The 16320-nt window shown below is 45.3% G+C and overlaps 1 protein-coding gene across 2 annotated transcripts in view; it reads left to right on the top strand.

Annotated features, from left to right (window-relative positions):
• Positions 1-16320, top strand: part of LOC138567392 (E3 ubiquitin-protein ligase RNF216-like) — a 2013370-nt gene that overhangs the window by 931199 nt on the left and 1065851 nt on the right. The window lies entirely within an intron of this gene.

Genomic DNA, 16320 nt, shown 5'->3' with positions numbered 1-16320 from the left:
GGGTCCAAAACCGATTACGAGAAAGAATGGTCTCCGGAAGAATCTGTTCATTCGAAGGGATTGTGTCCTCCGACGTATTCCTTATCTTAGATATAAATCCTTCAGCTTTGCTGGCCTCGGAAAATTTTTTCGCCAGAGGGCGCTGCGCGTCGATGATCGCCGAGTCGATGACCCTCGACGGCCTCCGTGCCGACGTCGACGTCATCCTGCCTATAAAGGCCGCGCGCAGCGTCCGTTGCTCAGTTCCGTTTTTCCGCGCTTCGTTGTGCCTCGGAACACCGTTGCTCAGTTCTCGTCAAGATAACGTATATAATAACTACTATTTACCTCGATATCGATGGCATCCTCCTCCGACCCGACGACCCCTCGGTCCGGTTTCAAAAAGTGCCGAGACTGCGGGAAGAAAATGTCGTTGACGGACCCTCACAGGGTCTGTTTGTGGTGTCTGGGAATCACGCACCAGAGTTCGGAGTGTGAGGAATGCCTTTCCATGACGGCGAAAGCCTTGAAGGAGCGTAGGGGGAAGCTCGAGAGAGGTAGGTCAACTTTAACTTCCTCGAAAGCTTCTTCGGTAGAGTCGAGACGTTCGTCTCCTCACCATAAAAAACACTCTCGATCTAGATCACGAAGTGGCTCCCACCACTCGTCGACATCGAGACACTCGAAGAAGAGACGTAGGAGATCCCCTTCGTCATCTTCGTCGAGTTCTCCTGAGAGAGTTCATTGCCCCACAAAACGCAGCTCGCAAGCTGAGTGGGAGGAATTCAGGAAAAAGATGCTAAGCGTCTTCGAGAAAGCGGCCTCGTCCCCCTCGAAGACAGCTGAGGGTGATACCCCGGGTAAAAAACCCAAAAAATCTAAACGCCGCGAGTCGCAGTACCCGGCGGAAAAGTCAACCCGAAAGCGCCTCGAGCCATCGGGAGATAAAGCATCATCGACGCCATCGTCGAAAACTCCTTCGAAACAGAGGTCGGCGCCATCGACGCCGTTGTCGAAGGATCCATCGGCGCATCAGTCGATCGAGTCGACGCCGACGTCGACGCCGATATCGACGCCGGTGAAGGAAAGAACCACGGCTACTCCACAGCCAACGGTTAGACAAAAGACCTCCGACTCGACGCCGAGAACGTCGACGTCGTTCTCGAGCAGGACTCCGATCCTTTCGAGTTCTTCGAGGCCTAGTACACATTTCTCGACGCTTTTCACGGCGCCTTCGAGTACTTTCACGTCGGTGTCGACGACATCGACGTTTTCAAGGCCTGTGATGATGGCTCCTTCTGCATTGGAAATGGGGTTTATACCATTCCAAAAACCAATGTATCCCCCTTTAACCTCGATTTTTGAGGAAAGGGAGGATTCAGACCAAGATATTGATTTACAGAGGACCACATCACCAGAGCCAGAGACTTTCGCCTCTGAGGAAGGAAGATTAAAAAATCTTCAGGATGCACTTCAGGAAGCTAGTGGCTTGGACACTTCTCCTGAAGCAGAATTTATCAAACCAGACCCAGGAGAACATGCGGAGACTCCATATAGAGCTCTGATGTCTAGAATCATAGAATTTATGGGTTGGTCTGCACCTTCTCCTGCCTTTCAGCAGGATGACCTCACTGACATACTGGACAAGGGCCCACAGGAGGATCCTGTGGTTCCATTTCACTCTGCTCTACAGAGAAGGATTTTGACAAACTGGGAAACGCCAGAAATTATCCCGGCAGTAAATAAAAAACTGTCAACAAAATACAGGGTGGCTAGTTCTGACCCTGAATATTTGTCAAAACACCCTACTCCTGAGAGCTTGGTTGTACAGGCTGCAACCTCATCAGGCAGCACATCTGCATACCCCACTGCTCCGCAGGATAGGGATGACAAAAAGTATGATGCCATGGCTAAGAAGGTTTTTTCTGCCTGTAGCATGGCGTTAAAGTCTATTAACGCGACCTGTACGCTCGCTAGGTTCAGCCACACCCTTTGGGAGTGCGCTTCATCAGCGGCTGACTGCCTCCAAGAAGGAGAGGAAAGGGACGCATTTTTAAACATCATCAGGGATGGTAAAGATGCGATGTGCGAGACCCTACAAACTGGCCTAGATTCTGCTGACAGTATCAGCAGGGCCATGGCGGCAAGTACCACAATCCGCAGGCATGCGTGGTTGAGGAAGTCTGGTTTTGCCTCTGACGTGCAGACCAGGCTTTTGAATATGCCCTTTGACGGTTCTACCCTCTTTGGAAAGAAGGCGGATGACAGTTTGGAGAAACTGCAAACGTCCAAGGCAGCAGCCAAGTCATTGGGAGCTGCTATCCGTCAGAATACCTTTCGTCCTTCGGGATCATCGTGGAGAGGACGGTCCTTTCGTTACTATTCCTCATATGGAAGGGGCAGGGGACGACCGGCTCAAAGAGGCCAAGGAAGATTTACCCGTGGTGGACGGGGTAGGGGAAAGAAAGCCGCACCCGCAGGAGCAGGAGCCACTTTACCTTCGGCAACTGCATCAGCCGCTTCAAAACCACTCTGAGGTCTCCCCTCACAGAACACCAGTAGGGGGCAGGTTAACTCACCATCTGACGGAATGGCAGGCTATTACGTCAGATGCTTGGGCTCTGGAGACAGTGGCCCAAGGTTACTGCCTGCCCTTCCTACATATCCCTCAGAGTCATCCACCGGGGAACAACCCTTTGAAGCTTCCAGATCCGCTCCTCTTGCAGGAGGTTTTAGACCTGCTAGAGAAAGGTGCCATAGAACTGGTACCTGTAGCGGAAAGGAACAAGGGTTGGTACTCCCCCTACTTCATAATACCGAAGAAGGACGGAGGACTGAGACCCATCTTAGACTTACGGGAATTGAACAAATTCCTCCGAAAGGACAAGTTCAAGATGGTGACTCTCTCTCAGATCCTTCAGGCCCTCCAGCTTCAGGACTGGTTGGTATCTCTAGACCTCCAGGACGCTTATTTCCATGTGCCGATCCATCCCAGGCACAGGAGATACCTGAGGTTCGCAATTGGCAGCTCTCATTATCAATTTCGAGTTCTGCCATTTGGGCTAACCTCCGCCCCGAGGGTCTTTACCAAGCTAATGTCGGTTGTGGCTGCAAGTCTAAGGAGGGAAGGGATTCATGTCTACCCTTACCTAGACGATTGGTTGATCAGAGCTGTATCTTCGGAACAGGCTCAGAGACAACTGGATTATGTTTGCCACTTCCTTCACAAGCTGGGCTTCTCCCTCAATTTAAAGAAGTCACAGATGATACCATCACAGAGACTCCAATTCATTGGAGCAGTCCTGGACACTTCCCTGGGAAAAGCCTTGCCACCAGAGGTGAGGGCTCGAGATATTCTGCAGATGGTCATCAGATTTCAGAATGCCCAATATCTCCCAGCCTACGACTTTCTGAGGTTGCTAGGCCTCATGGCATCCTGCATATTCCTCGTGCCGGAGGCTCGCCTGAGAATGAGATCCCTCCAGTGGGCACTGAGAACTCAGTGGTCACAGTTCTCAGGAAGGATGACAGATCTCCTTCGGATCCCGGTCAAAGTAGCCCGAGACCTTCAGTGGTGGGCCTGTCGGGAGAACATCCTGAAAGGAGAAATGTTTTGGCAACCATGGCCGGAGATAACAGTAGTCACGGATGCCTCACTCACGGGGTGGGGAGCTCACGCCAACGACTTGACCATCAGCGGTCGTTGGTCTCCATCGGAGTCCAGACTACATATCAACCTGTTGGAGCTGAGAGCCATCAGACTAGCGCTGAAGGCTTTTCTGCCGTCTGTACGGGGAAGAAACGTCCTAATAATGACGGACAATACAGTGGCCATGCACTACCTCATCAAAAGAGGAGGCGTAGGCTCACTACCACTGTGCAGAGAGGCGATGCAGCTCTGGTTTTGGGCAATTCAGGAAGGAATCTCTCTATCGGCAATTCACCTAGCCGGAGAGAAGAACTTGACAGCGGACGCTCTGAGCAGGCAGAGCACAGTCTCTCACGAGTGGGAGATAGCTCAGGAAGTCCTTCAAGAGATCTTCGCCCTTTGGGGAACCCCTCAAGTGGATCTGTTCGCCACCAGTATCAACAGGAAGTGCGACAGATTTTGCTCAAGGGAATTTCCCCCGAGAGGAGCTCTAGGAGATGCGTTCGTAGTGGACTGGGAGTTCCCACTTCTGTACGCGTTCCCTCCGGTCCCTGTCATTCCTCAAATGATCAGGAGGTTGAGAAGGTTTCGGAAGACCATGATCCTAATTGCCCCGGATTGGGCCAGGAGAACGTGGTACCCGGACCTTCTAGACATGTCCATCTGCCCTCCAATTCGACTGCCATACAGAGAGGATCTTCTCTCGCAGAAGGAAGGTCAGGTTCTCCATCCAGCCATCAAGACCCTCAACCTTCACGCTTGGTGTCTGAAAGGTTGAGGTACAAGGATTGGGACCTTCCGGATGATGTTATGGAGGTGTTGCTTTCGGCCAGAAGGCCGGCAACTAAAACTCTATACCGCTGCCGTTGGAACAAATTTTGCAGCTGGTGCAGAGAAAAGAATATTGAACCCTTTTCTTGTGGTACACCTATGGTGTTGTCATTCTTACTTTACCTGGCTAATTCAGGCCTACAGGTTGGCACAATTAAGGGCTATCTCGCAGCGCTATCAATCTTTAAGCGCACTGCAGAGGAGCCTTCATACTTCAAAATTCCATTGGTAATACAATACCTAAAAGGATTAACTAATGTTTATCCCCCGAAACCTTTTCAAGTTCCCTTATGGGATTTAAACCTAATTTTAAACTTCCTAAAGGGTGCCCCTTTTGAACCACTACACTCTTGTTCATTGAAGCTTCTCACCCTCAAAACTGTTTTGCTAATAGCATTGACATCTGCTAGAAGGGTTAGCGAGTTGCAAGCCTTATCGTGTAAACCTCCACATACAATCTTTTACAAGGACAAAGTTGTTCTTCAGGTGAAGCCTAACTTCCTCCCGAAGGTAGTCTCGGAGTTTCACATCACTCAGAAGATTATATTACCTTCTTTCTACCCTCCTCCTCATCCGGGGAAGGAGGAAGAGAGACTGCACAGACTGGACCCTAAGCGAGCCTTGAGCTTCTATATCAGCAGATTGGCTAAGATCAGACAAGCAGACCAACTCTTTGTAGGTTATGCAGGACATAAGTTGGGCCTTCCAATAACAAAACAAACCATCTCCAGATGGATTATTTTAGCCATTCTGGAGTGCTACAAATTGGCAGGAAAGGAGCCTCCTCAAAATCTAAGGGCTCATTCTACCAGGGGTATCGCAACATCCTCAGCCCTTCAAAGAGGGGTGCCAATTCGAGATATATGTGCGGCTGCCACATGGTCGTCCGCACATACATTTACCAAATTCTATAGCCTGGATTCCTCCTCTAGTCAAGAAACTAGATTCGGCAAGGCTGTGTTACACTCTGTCCATTCTGGAAGGGTAACATAACTTTTATTACTCCCGCCTCCAGTCACAATACCACTGCTATGGGAGTCTATCTAAGATAAGGAATACGTCGGAGGACACAATCCCTTCGAAGAACTAGTTACTCTTACCTTGTAACGTTCTTTCGATGGGATGTTCCTCCGACGTATTCCTTATCGACCCTCCCATCCATCCCCGCAGTATGACTTCCTGTGGGTTTGCAGCCTATGCTCCTTCAAGGTGATTAGTCTAATCCAAAAACATTACTGGGGACTACAAAACGGAACTGAGCAACGGACGCTGCGCGCGGCCTTTATAGGCAGGATGACGTCGACGTCGGCACGGAGGCCGTCGAGGGTCATCGACTCGGCGATCATCGACGCGCAGCGCCCTCTGGCGAAAAAATTTTCCGAGGCCAGCAAAGCTGAAGGATTTATATCTAAGATAAGGAATACGTCGGAGGAACATCCCATCGAAAGAACGTTACAAGGTAAGAGTAACTAGTTCTTTGGAATGGGGGGGGGTGAACCAGGAAGGGGCCACTTAGCCTTACTACCGATAGACTATCCGGCAAGTGGAAGGAATAACCTCAATACAAAGGAAGAAGCCATCAAGAGAAGGAAAAAAGTAGCTTTCAGGAAAGCAAGATGGAAGAATATCATGATGAAGGTAGATGAAGCCTGGTGCACCCAAAGATGGAAATGGGGTGACGGGAGGGAGAGGAATAAATGGTGATGGTGTAAGGGGTACAGAAGTGAGGAAGTCTTCCCAATCAATGGGAGAGTAGTTGAGTAGAAGAACTGGACCAGATGGGGTGGAGAAGGCAGAGAAGATAGATGAGGATTTTCCACTTTGGAAAAGGTTTTGAAGACTATCTATATGGCAAATGTAGGTTGAGAGATCTTGTGAGGTGCTCCCATGCAAGATGGTACGCTGCGAGATAGATTGCATACTGTAAGGAAATTGGAGACAATTACAAAATATGAAGTATTAGTGGTATTTGGTGGTGGCGGAAAGATGTCGGTTACCTTGAGACTATTCCATTTTTACTCTGCTCCTCATACTTCTTTGAGGATTTCTTTTTGTTCTCTCCTCCCTATTGTTGGGGGGGGGGCATAGGAGTGCTCCTATTGAAGAGGCGGTAATGTCAGATCATGCAGCGGAATCTGTGATATTGCAACACTCTGGGTGCAGTGAAATTCAGAAAAGATTGAAGACCCACCTTTCTCAGACTTCGAGACTTCGAGAGAGAAATGAAGCACTATTCTCAAGAAAATGTTGACTATGTATAGAAAAAATGTATATTTTGTCTCTCGTTGCGTTCATTGCATCACAAAAAAGTAAAATAGTGTGAAACTATCTAAATAAGAATACAGTAAAAGATTGGGGTGATCTTGAAAAAATGCAAGAAGCTGAAGCTAAGCATTTGAAAAGTTGATTTGTACAGAACAAGGAGGAAACTGGACTTTTTATTGACACTGATGGTGAAAGGGTAGATCTTTAAGGCAGGCTTTCAGGGAATTGGAGGAGAGGGCAAGCTGTTACCTAAGAGGTTTAAAAAATAGTATAGCATTGCTAGAAGAATGTATTGGGTTGCTACTTAGGATAGAGAAATCCTGCTTTGGAGTGGATTCATACGTAATGCCTTCTCTGAATACTTTAAAATATTATATGGACAAACTTTCTTAGAAGGTAAGTGACAAGCTAGCTGAAATAACATCTTAATATATGTATATTTTTTTTAATTATTTTTTTTATTGCGTTTTAGTTCAAAGGAACTTTTCACAAGAAATATCTTAATATATTAGTTCAAATGTAACCTTTCTTTATTGAGGAAAGTTGGGGCTATAAAAATAACATTACTACCCAAGCTCCTGTGCTTATTCAACATGATCAGCCGCTGACAAAAAAAAGATGTAGAAGGTCTTTAATGATTCCCAGTGTGAAGATGCAAAGAAGGCTAATATCCATGAAAAAACTTAAGTCGCAAGAAGAGAAATGGTGATTCTCCCAAACCTGTCTTGATACATTAGAGAATTGATGCTGACATTTGTACATTAGTGAAGCAGGCAACCATGAAGCTATACCAAACTCATATTGAAAAGACCACATTTTTGCCCATTCCAATAAGTGACAATTATTCTATGGAATACCTCCTGCAACAGTTCAGCCGAAATGCTGCAAGAATAGCAGTTGTTTCCTAGAATTGATTTATTATCAAGACGCCTCTGCTCACACATCTCTGAAGATTAATAATGAACTCAACTGGAAAGAATGGCAGAATGCTGGAATCTGGTTTTTAGAGATGTGCTGACTAATGGCTCACTTGGTGGGTGTTGAGTTATTTAAACTTTTATACATGCAGTCCCCATCCAGATGATCTTGTAGCACTTTACAAAGTTCAAAGCGAGAAGGGATGGGGAAAAAGTAGCAATTTTTGAGAGCCGGATAGATAAATGATGAAAGGGGTGGAGGTCTTTCAAGATTAGGTGGGGCGAGTGGTACTATTTGAGGATTTCTGAACAGTGGCGACGGCAAGGGCAGCATGCATGTTGGGGTGGGAGGGCGTACCAGGCTCTGGGTACCCATTGGGTAAAGCCTTTTTTTGTGCAGGTTAGCTTGCAGTGTGGAATGTGTAGATTTGTTGTCTTGTCTTTTTGTGTGGGTGAGGAGGTGCAGCTGATAGTTTGACTTCTTAGAGACATCTGAGATGTGAAGAGAGAAGGAGAGGGTGGAGTCTAAGATTGACACCAAGGTTCTTAGCCTCACAGGAAGGAGCACGAAGAGGGACCCAAGTGGGTGGCCAGAGAGGAATGAAAGGAGGCAGCGGGTGTCCCAATGAGGAGGATCTCAGTCTTACTGGCATTAATGTTAATGTTAATGGATATTTGTACCGCGTACTATCGCCACCGGAGTGGTCCCCTGGCGGCAGAGATCATTGGCGGCACACCATTCCTGAATTGCGGCCAGAGAGTCTGGTATGAGAGAAGAAGCAGAGGTGGCTGAGGGGAGCCTGAAAGAGAGTTGAGTGTCATCTGCATAACATATAAAATTGGAGCAGAAAGTAGCGATGCAGTGGGCAAGAGTTGCCAGCTAGTGGTTGAAGTGCCAGGGCGAGATGGTGGACCCCTGGGGAACACCACAGGTAGAGCGAGATGGAAGAGAGGAAAGACCCCAGTTGGACCCGAGAGGGTCGGTCGGTGAGAAAGGAGGTCAACCAGTCCGGCGCCAGATCAGTAATACCAAGGTTGTTCCGGAGACTATTGGGCAGGATGGCATGGTTGACTGTGTCAAAAGTAGAGGATAGATCAAGGAGAATGGGGACAGAAGGGAAATTAGAGTCAAGATTAGAGAGCAAGTCTTCACGGGTGTTCAGGAGAGCAGTTTCCATGCTTCTGGCAGCTCTGAGGTATGAGGCAGGGGCTATGGAGACTAAACCAGTTGGATACAGTGCCTGATGGTTTTATCTTCGGTTCGAGAATTTTTAGGAGGATGGCGTGGTCAATGGTGTCTAAAGCTGCAGAGGTGTCAAGGACTAGAAGGGCTGCCTGTCCTTTGCCTATTGATTGCTTGGGGTTCATCCAGGATGCACAAATGCTTAAAGTGCAAACCCGATGTCAATGAGCATTGTAGGTACAACAAACTAGTGAAATTGTTGCAATGCCTCAATGAGATTTGAAATATACCCAGATGTATGATCCTCTACCCTACTACTATGTTTCTAGGGCTGCTTCTCACTGTTGCGCTTATGTGTATACTGTCAGATTTTCCTTAAAGGGGGCCATCTCATCCACAGGCTGAATGAAAATCAATGGACACAGATCTGCACTACCCCCTGTAGAATGAAATTTATTTTTGAGCTATGATACACCCGTCAAAGTGTAACACATGATTTAGACTTGTTCCTCCACATAATGCACTGACAAACTGCTTCCAGATGACTGGTGCTGGACATGTAAATGTGAAAGATGCACTAGTGAACGCCTTTTCTGGTTTTGCACCAAGGGGAAGTTGTGGGGTGATTGACAAATGGAGCTAGAACTGATAGTAGGCACTTTACTCCATAGAGCCTACTCAAATTGTGTTTCAGGCCTTTTTTCACCAATAGCGTTTGCCGTCCCACATCAAGACTTGCGGGGGGGGAGGGGATGGTTACAGAGCCCTCTTCATGATGGCAAAACAAATGTTAAAGCTGTGGAAAGTCAGCACTTTGCTGAAAGTGGCTCACTCCATTCAATTAATAACTCTGATCAGTGAAAACGTCCTAGGAACTTATCTGGGAACCTTTAATGACCATTATGCTTGAAGCCAAAACATTTATTTGTATTTATATAGCGCACAAGCAGCCCTGGGGCATCGTGGCGCTGTTACAGCTCAAGATCATTAACTTAGTTACATGAGAAAAGCAGATTATGGTGCATTTACATTAGACATTTTTGTGCATGGGCATAAACTTGGTGACTTGTGCCAAAATTGTTCAGGGGTTACAGGTGAACAAGGTAGTGTTGCTAGTCTTACAGTAAACACGGCAAACAAATTGTGCAACACGGTAACAAAACATTGCATTATGAAAACACACATGTACATTGCATTAACAGTAAAGGTCTTGCAGATGTGAGCCTTAGGGGTTACTTGGATACAGGGGAACCCTACACTAAGCGTATGATCGGCGTGCAAGGGTACACCGGCAGAGAAACTAGTCTAGTTGAAGAGTTTAGTCCTCAGCGCTTAGCGGAAGGTAGCATACAAAGTTTCATTCCTTAGAGCAGTGGGCAGCTCATTCCAGTTTTTGGGGGCTAGGTATTGCAACCACCACCACCCGCCTTGGTTCTTTTGAAGGTGGGGACAAGAATACGATTAAAGTGTTGGGAACGAGTTAGTCTGGAGGAGGGGGTGGGTAATATTTCTTCCGATGGGTACCTGGGGGCTGAGCTCGAGAGGCACTTATGGGTGATGGCCAGGGTCTTGAACAGAATTCGCCCCTTGACAGGCAGCCAGTGTGCATCCCTTCTCGCCTGCGAAAGGTGTTCTTTTATGAATACTAAGAGCATTGTTTTGCATGAATTGTAATCTGTGGAGATTTTTTGCAGAAGTGCCCAAGAGGAGGGCATTGCGATAGTCCAGTTTGGTCCCAATAGTGGCAAATGTATATTGATATCGCCTAGACACCCTACGGCCCTTAGTTCGCGCTTTATACATTTTATAATCACGTCACATGGTTACTGATTATAGGAGGGGATAGTAAATTGTATGCAACCTCTGTGGCAGTTTTGATTGCAAGGCTGATCGACCAGGGGGCATTTGACCTTGAAGATGAGCCATTGTCTGTGTCCAGTTGGATATGCCGAATGGAATGTGGCTTGTAACGGTCGAGACTATATATGATTTTTTTTTTTTATAAAAAGCTTTTTAGCATCATATGTTTGATTAATTAAAGCACATAGGGATTGTATGCGGACTTATTCAGCCTTCGAAATACTTTGGAAGCCAACAATGGAAGCAAACATTTTAATAACAAAAATTGAAATGTCATTGCTAGACCCGGGTCTAATACTATTGCTAATATGACTGCTACAATCATCATCAAGCTGGAATTAGTACAACATATCCTGAGACAACCTCTTGCTTTCGGTTTCGGGTGAATACTAATTGTTATTGCTCAATCCAGTTTTGATGATTAGATAGAGGAGTCCTTAAAATGACATTAACAAATACAACTATGTAGTCTTGATGAACAGTTCAAAGGGGTATATTGCCGCATCATTTGGTGCAATCCTTAAACGTGCATTGTTTAAAGGGACTTATTAACCTATTTGCTGCTCTGAGTCTTAAGGATGTATAAATATACCATACAAGTACCTTTGTGACAGAAAAATGCATTTGCTTAAGGTAAACAAGTGCCACGGTGCATTGTCTGATACCTCACGGTCTAAATAATGGCCGGAGGGTTACTACCCTAATTGGATTGTACTTAGGGACACATTTGGAAAAAATGTGATTCTTCCTGCGTCGGGCATGAGTGACATGAAAGTTGTCATTCTTCGTAGTCCCTCCCCTTAAAGCTACAGTTTTTCCAAAAAGGAGCATTGAGAATCTAAATTTTGTGAGCCAACGTTAGGTGCTGACTCCGTGATCCATGTCAGGCATCCCTGTATCCCGCCATAACAAGTAATCATTAAGTGAGTTTGAAATCCCTAGAAAACCCGAACAGTATGGGGTGTAACCATACAAATTCATCATAACGCTCTTTTAGTAAACCCTGGGAAACCAGGAGCAAGTACCTAGCGCACTGTAATTCTAACTTCCACTTTAGATGCACACTTGACCTTTTTGTCCTTTATGTATGATTCGTTAAGTTTTGAAGGTGTACTACATGTATCCTAATGCTTCTTTATTAGCATTTCAAATACTCAGTTAATGTCACATATGCATGTTTTTAAGGCATTGATTGGCTTGGGGAGCCCAAAGTAGCTCCTGGTAACAGTTGCTTTCAAGCTAACCATGTTCTCCTAGGCTATGAGCAGGTGCTATATAGCTCCCAGCTCCCCTCAATTTCGAACCCTGGACTCCCTTATTAACAAATCATGGACTGCATCCACTATGTTAAGGATTGTGGCTGTGATCTAAAGTGGTATTAAGTGTACTGAACTTCTCAATGAAGGGATACGAATATTTTTTAAAATTTTATTTTGTATTTTATTTTGAATTTATTAAGCGCTTTACACCAAAGCGCTGTACAATATCACTTTAAAGTACAATAATAAATGAAAGCAATATAAAGTCCAAGAAATAGTAATTAAGAATTAAGAAGGTGGTTCTTAAGGGCAGAGTGGAACATTGAGCAAGAGGTGAAAGAACGAAGGGAAAGAGGAAGGACTTTCCAATGCAAAGGGTCAAGCAGACAGAAAGCGAGCATGAGTACAATGTGGATGAGTAACGGATAAAAGAAAGTGATTGAGTGTGTGAAAGTGGATAAATATACTGAAGATGAGGCATGGAGGGCCAACGCCATGAAGAGATTTAAAGACAAAACAAAGAAAATTAAGTTTGAGGCACGAATGGAAGGACAGCCATCCAAGTGAAAGCAGCGATGAGGAAATAGACTTTGGATGCATAAGCGAACATAACAAATTTAACAGACGAATTGAAAGCAGATTTGAGATGAGATGTGAACCAGGGAGTCCAAAAAGGGTAGAGCAACAATAAAACAAACGAGAGAAAACAAGAAAAGAAATCAAAGTTTGATTTCTTCAAATGTAAGGAAAGGCCTTGCGGATATTAAAGAGAAGAAACAGACATGAGCAAGAAAGTAAAGAGAAGTGGTACTAAAAAAGATAAATCAGAATGAAAGTGCTAACCAAGATTACGAGCAGTGCTGGAAATAGGAAGTAAGGGAGTAAAAGAAATTGAAGCAGGAGGGAGAATAGTAATAGCAAGAAAAAAAAAGGACTTCTGTCTTAGTGGAATTCAAGACCAGAAAATGATCGGTCATCCAAAATTTAATAGCTAAAATACAAGACGTCAGAGTATCCTGGATAGAGGACGTAAACAAGGAAAAGGAAAGAAAGAGGTGGGTATCATCATCAGCATAGAAGTGGTGAGCTATCCCAAATGAGGAAATAGAGGCAAGCAAAGTATAAAGAGAAAAAAGAAAGGGACCTAGGACAGAACCTTGAGGAACACCATGTAAAAGAGGCAAGGTGCCAGGAGTACGATTAGGCAGATAAGAACGAAACCAGGATTGAACCGACCCAGACATACCAAAAGAAGAGAAGCAAGGAATAAATTATGATCCACTATGTCAAAAGCAGCATATAAATCCAATACAATTGAAAGCGCGATACATGTTTAGAGTATTGCCCTGATAGCAATTTATTTATTTTATTTATTTATTTATTAAATTTATTATACGCCCAGACCCTGAGGTATCACGGCGTAGTTAGAGACATGAGCAAAATACAGTCTTGGCAATGAACACAGCACTCCGACAAAAGATACAATTTACATTTCTTACATTATATACACTGGTGAAACATTTATATACAGTGGATGTGCGGAGTTGGCCTGGGATGTGATGTACTTGGGAGCGACTAAAACTGGTTGAATAACCACTTTTTAAGTCATTTTTTAAAATGCGGGAAGGATGTTTCATTCTTGATATTAGTAGGTAAAGCATTCCAGTGCATGGGAGCATGTACTTTGAAGCTGCTGCCTCCTGCTTTTTCTCTTTTATATCGTGGGATATCAAGGCTTTCCCAATTGTTAGATGTGAGGAGTCTTGTATGGGTTTTCTTGGTGACTGTGTTAAGGAGGTGTTTAGGGGCTTTATTGGCAATGCATTTATGGGAAATGCTGAGGGTTTTGAATAGTATTCTGGCTTTGATGGGGAGCCAGTGATTTTGTCTCCTAATATTGGAGAAATGATCGGATATTTTTATGCCCAATGCAGCTCGGAGGGCTTTATTCTGCATGAGTTGGAGTTTGGAAAGGTTGGTGTTGGAGGTGCCTAGGAACAGGACGTTACAACAGTCAAGTTTAGATAGTATGAGCGCTCTTGCTAGCGTAATGCAGTTTTCTGGTGTCAGGAATTTGCGACTGAGAGGAGTTTGGCTCTGTAGGAGGTAGAGGATGCTAGGGTGTTTACTTGCTTGGATATGGTAAGTGTTGCGTCAAGGTAAACCCCGAGTGTCTTCACTTGTTTTAGTACTGGGATTGTGGTGCCATCAATGCAGAATGCTGAGTAAACAGGCTGTAGGGATGCTATCTTGGAAGATGATCCTAGTATGAGCAGCTCTGTTTTGTCGTCATTGAGACATAGACTGTTGTTGGCCATCCAGTTTTGGATTATTGAGTAAATCTTATTAATAAGAATGGAGCCTTGCTCATGGTTTCCTGTTAGAGGGATAAGGATTGAGTGTCATCTGCGAAGTTGGTGTAAAGGACACCCATGGCATCCAGTGCTGCGAAGAGCAGCTTGGAGTAGGCATTGTACAGGGTGGGGGAGAGGCAAGAGCCTTGAGGGACGCCTAATGGGACTGGTATGGGATCTGCTGCTTCTTTACCAATGGCGACTCTTGAAGTCCTATCTGCGCGAAAGGATTTAATCCAATCTAAGGCCTGGTTGGATAGGGTAAAGTTGTTGTTTAGGGTGGCACAGAGTTTGTCATGGTCAACCAGGTCAAAGGCTGCGGAAATGTCGAGGAGCATTAGTAGGCAGTTTGCCTGATTCTCTGGTGGCATCCATTTGGATCTTCAGGTCGAGTAGGGCTGTTTCCGTGCTATGATTGGGGCGGAACCCTGATTGTCGGTCTCCTAGTAGTTGATGGTGTTATAAATGATTTTGAATCTGGGAGTATGCTATTTTGTCGATGATTTTCAGGAGAAATGGGACGGTGGTAATGGGTCGGAAATTGGTAGGGATGGAGGGGTCCAGGGTCGGTTTTTTGAGGAGGGGAGTTACCCAAGCTTTTTTAATGCTAGTGGGGACTGTGTTAGAGCTAAAGGATGTGTTGGCAAATTCAATTATGACTGGTGATAGGGTATGGGCGCAGAGTTTGACTAGATGGGAGGGGAATTGGTCTTCTTTGCAGTTGGAGGCTTTGAGTTTCATTATGGTGTCTAGTACTTCTTTGTTGGTGACTGGGGTGAATTGAAAGGGGGTGCCTGTGGGAGTGATGGGAATGTTTGAGCCTATATTAGGAAGCATTTTTTCGACAAGGAACGTTTTTTTACTGTCAATTTTCTTTTGTAGCAACAACATTTTGGAGGCTAGTGCGTCTTGTAATGTGGTGCACCAGGTTTTGCTTGAATTATGGGGTACTTTCACGTGGCATGGGTTCTCAAGCTCTCTGAGAATGGAGAACAATTCTTTGCTGTCAGAGTTAGCATTGGTTATACGCTTGTTAAGAGCATTGGCTTTGTGAGAGATTATAGCTGATTTATATTTTTTGTTAGCTGTTATGAATGCCTTTGCTGATTCATTAGTGTTGGTTTACCTATGTAGATGTTCAAGTGATCTTTTAGTATTTCTAAGGGAGACTAGTTCTTCATCAAACCAGAAGCAGGAGCGTTTGTCAAGTTTCTGAGTTTTGGTGGTGATAGGTGCGAGTGCGTCAATAGTGCGGGTGAGACTTTGTTGATAGCAGTCTGCTAAGTAATCAGGATTGTTCGTATTGGGAGTGACATTGGCTAGGGCCAGGTGCAGAATGGGGGAAAGGTTGTCTGCTGTGAGTTTTTTGATATTTCTGGTTTCGAAGGTGTCTGGTGCTTTAGGGCTGGTGGGGTCGGTATTTTTGTAATCCAAGGTGAAGGTGATGCTGAAGTGGTCTGACCATTCTACGGGGAGGATGGACTCTGTTGACTTGAGAGTTGAGGGAGAGGATCCAGTCTAGCGTTCTGCCTTTGGAATGAGTTGGTTCATTTATCATCTGGGTGAAGTTCATATCTGACATAGCTTAGTGAAAGGAGGCACCGTCTGTGTCAAGTGGGTCACTGTACCCTAGATTGATATCCCCTAAGGTAATGCATTTAGTCTTGGGTTTGATGAAGGGTGTAACCAGTAAAGGGATGTCTAAGTTTGGGTGATTGGTTTTGTTGGGTGACCTGTATACTATTCGGAAATTGGTAGTGGTTTTGGGGTTGGGGGAGAATTTGACTAGTAAGAGTTCATAAGCCTGAACTTGTTCCAATGGGAACTCTCTGAATTGCAGCGAGGTTCTGGCTATTAGGGCAACTCCACCTCCTTGGAGGTTGTTCCTGTCTGTTCTAAGTATACTGTACCCTGAGGGTAAGGCAACGGCTAGAAGGGGGCCTGCGGCGGTGTGTGTAACCATGTTTCGGTGACTGCTAGTATGTCAAGTTGTTGATCCACGATGAGGTCATGGATTTCTATG

The sequence above is a fragment of the Ambystoma mexicanum genome, chromosome 2p (genome assembly GCF_040938575.1).
Source record: "Ambystoma mexicanum isolate Mex_15411 chromosome 2p, UKY_AmexF1_1, whole genome shotgun sequence".
NCBI classification, from domain to species: domain Eukaryota; kingdom Metazoa; phylum Chordata; class Amphibia; order Caudata; family Ambystomatidae; genus Ambystoma; species Ambystoma mexicanum.
This window is presented reverse-complemented; position numbering and strand designations above follow the sequence as displayed.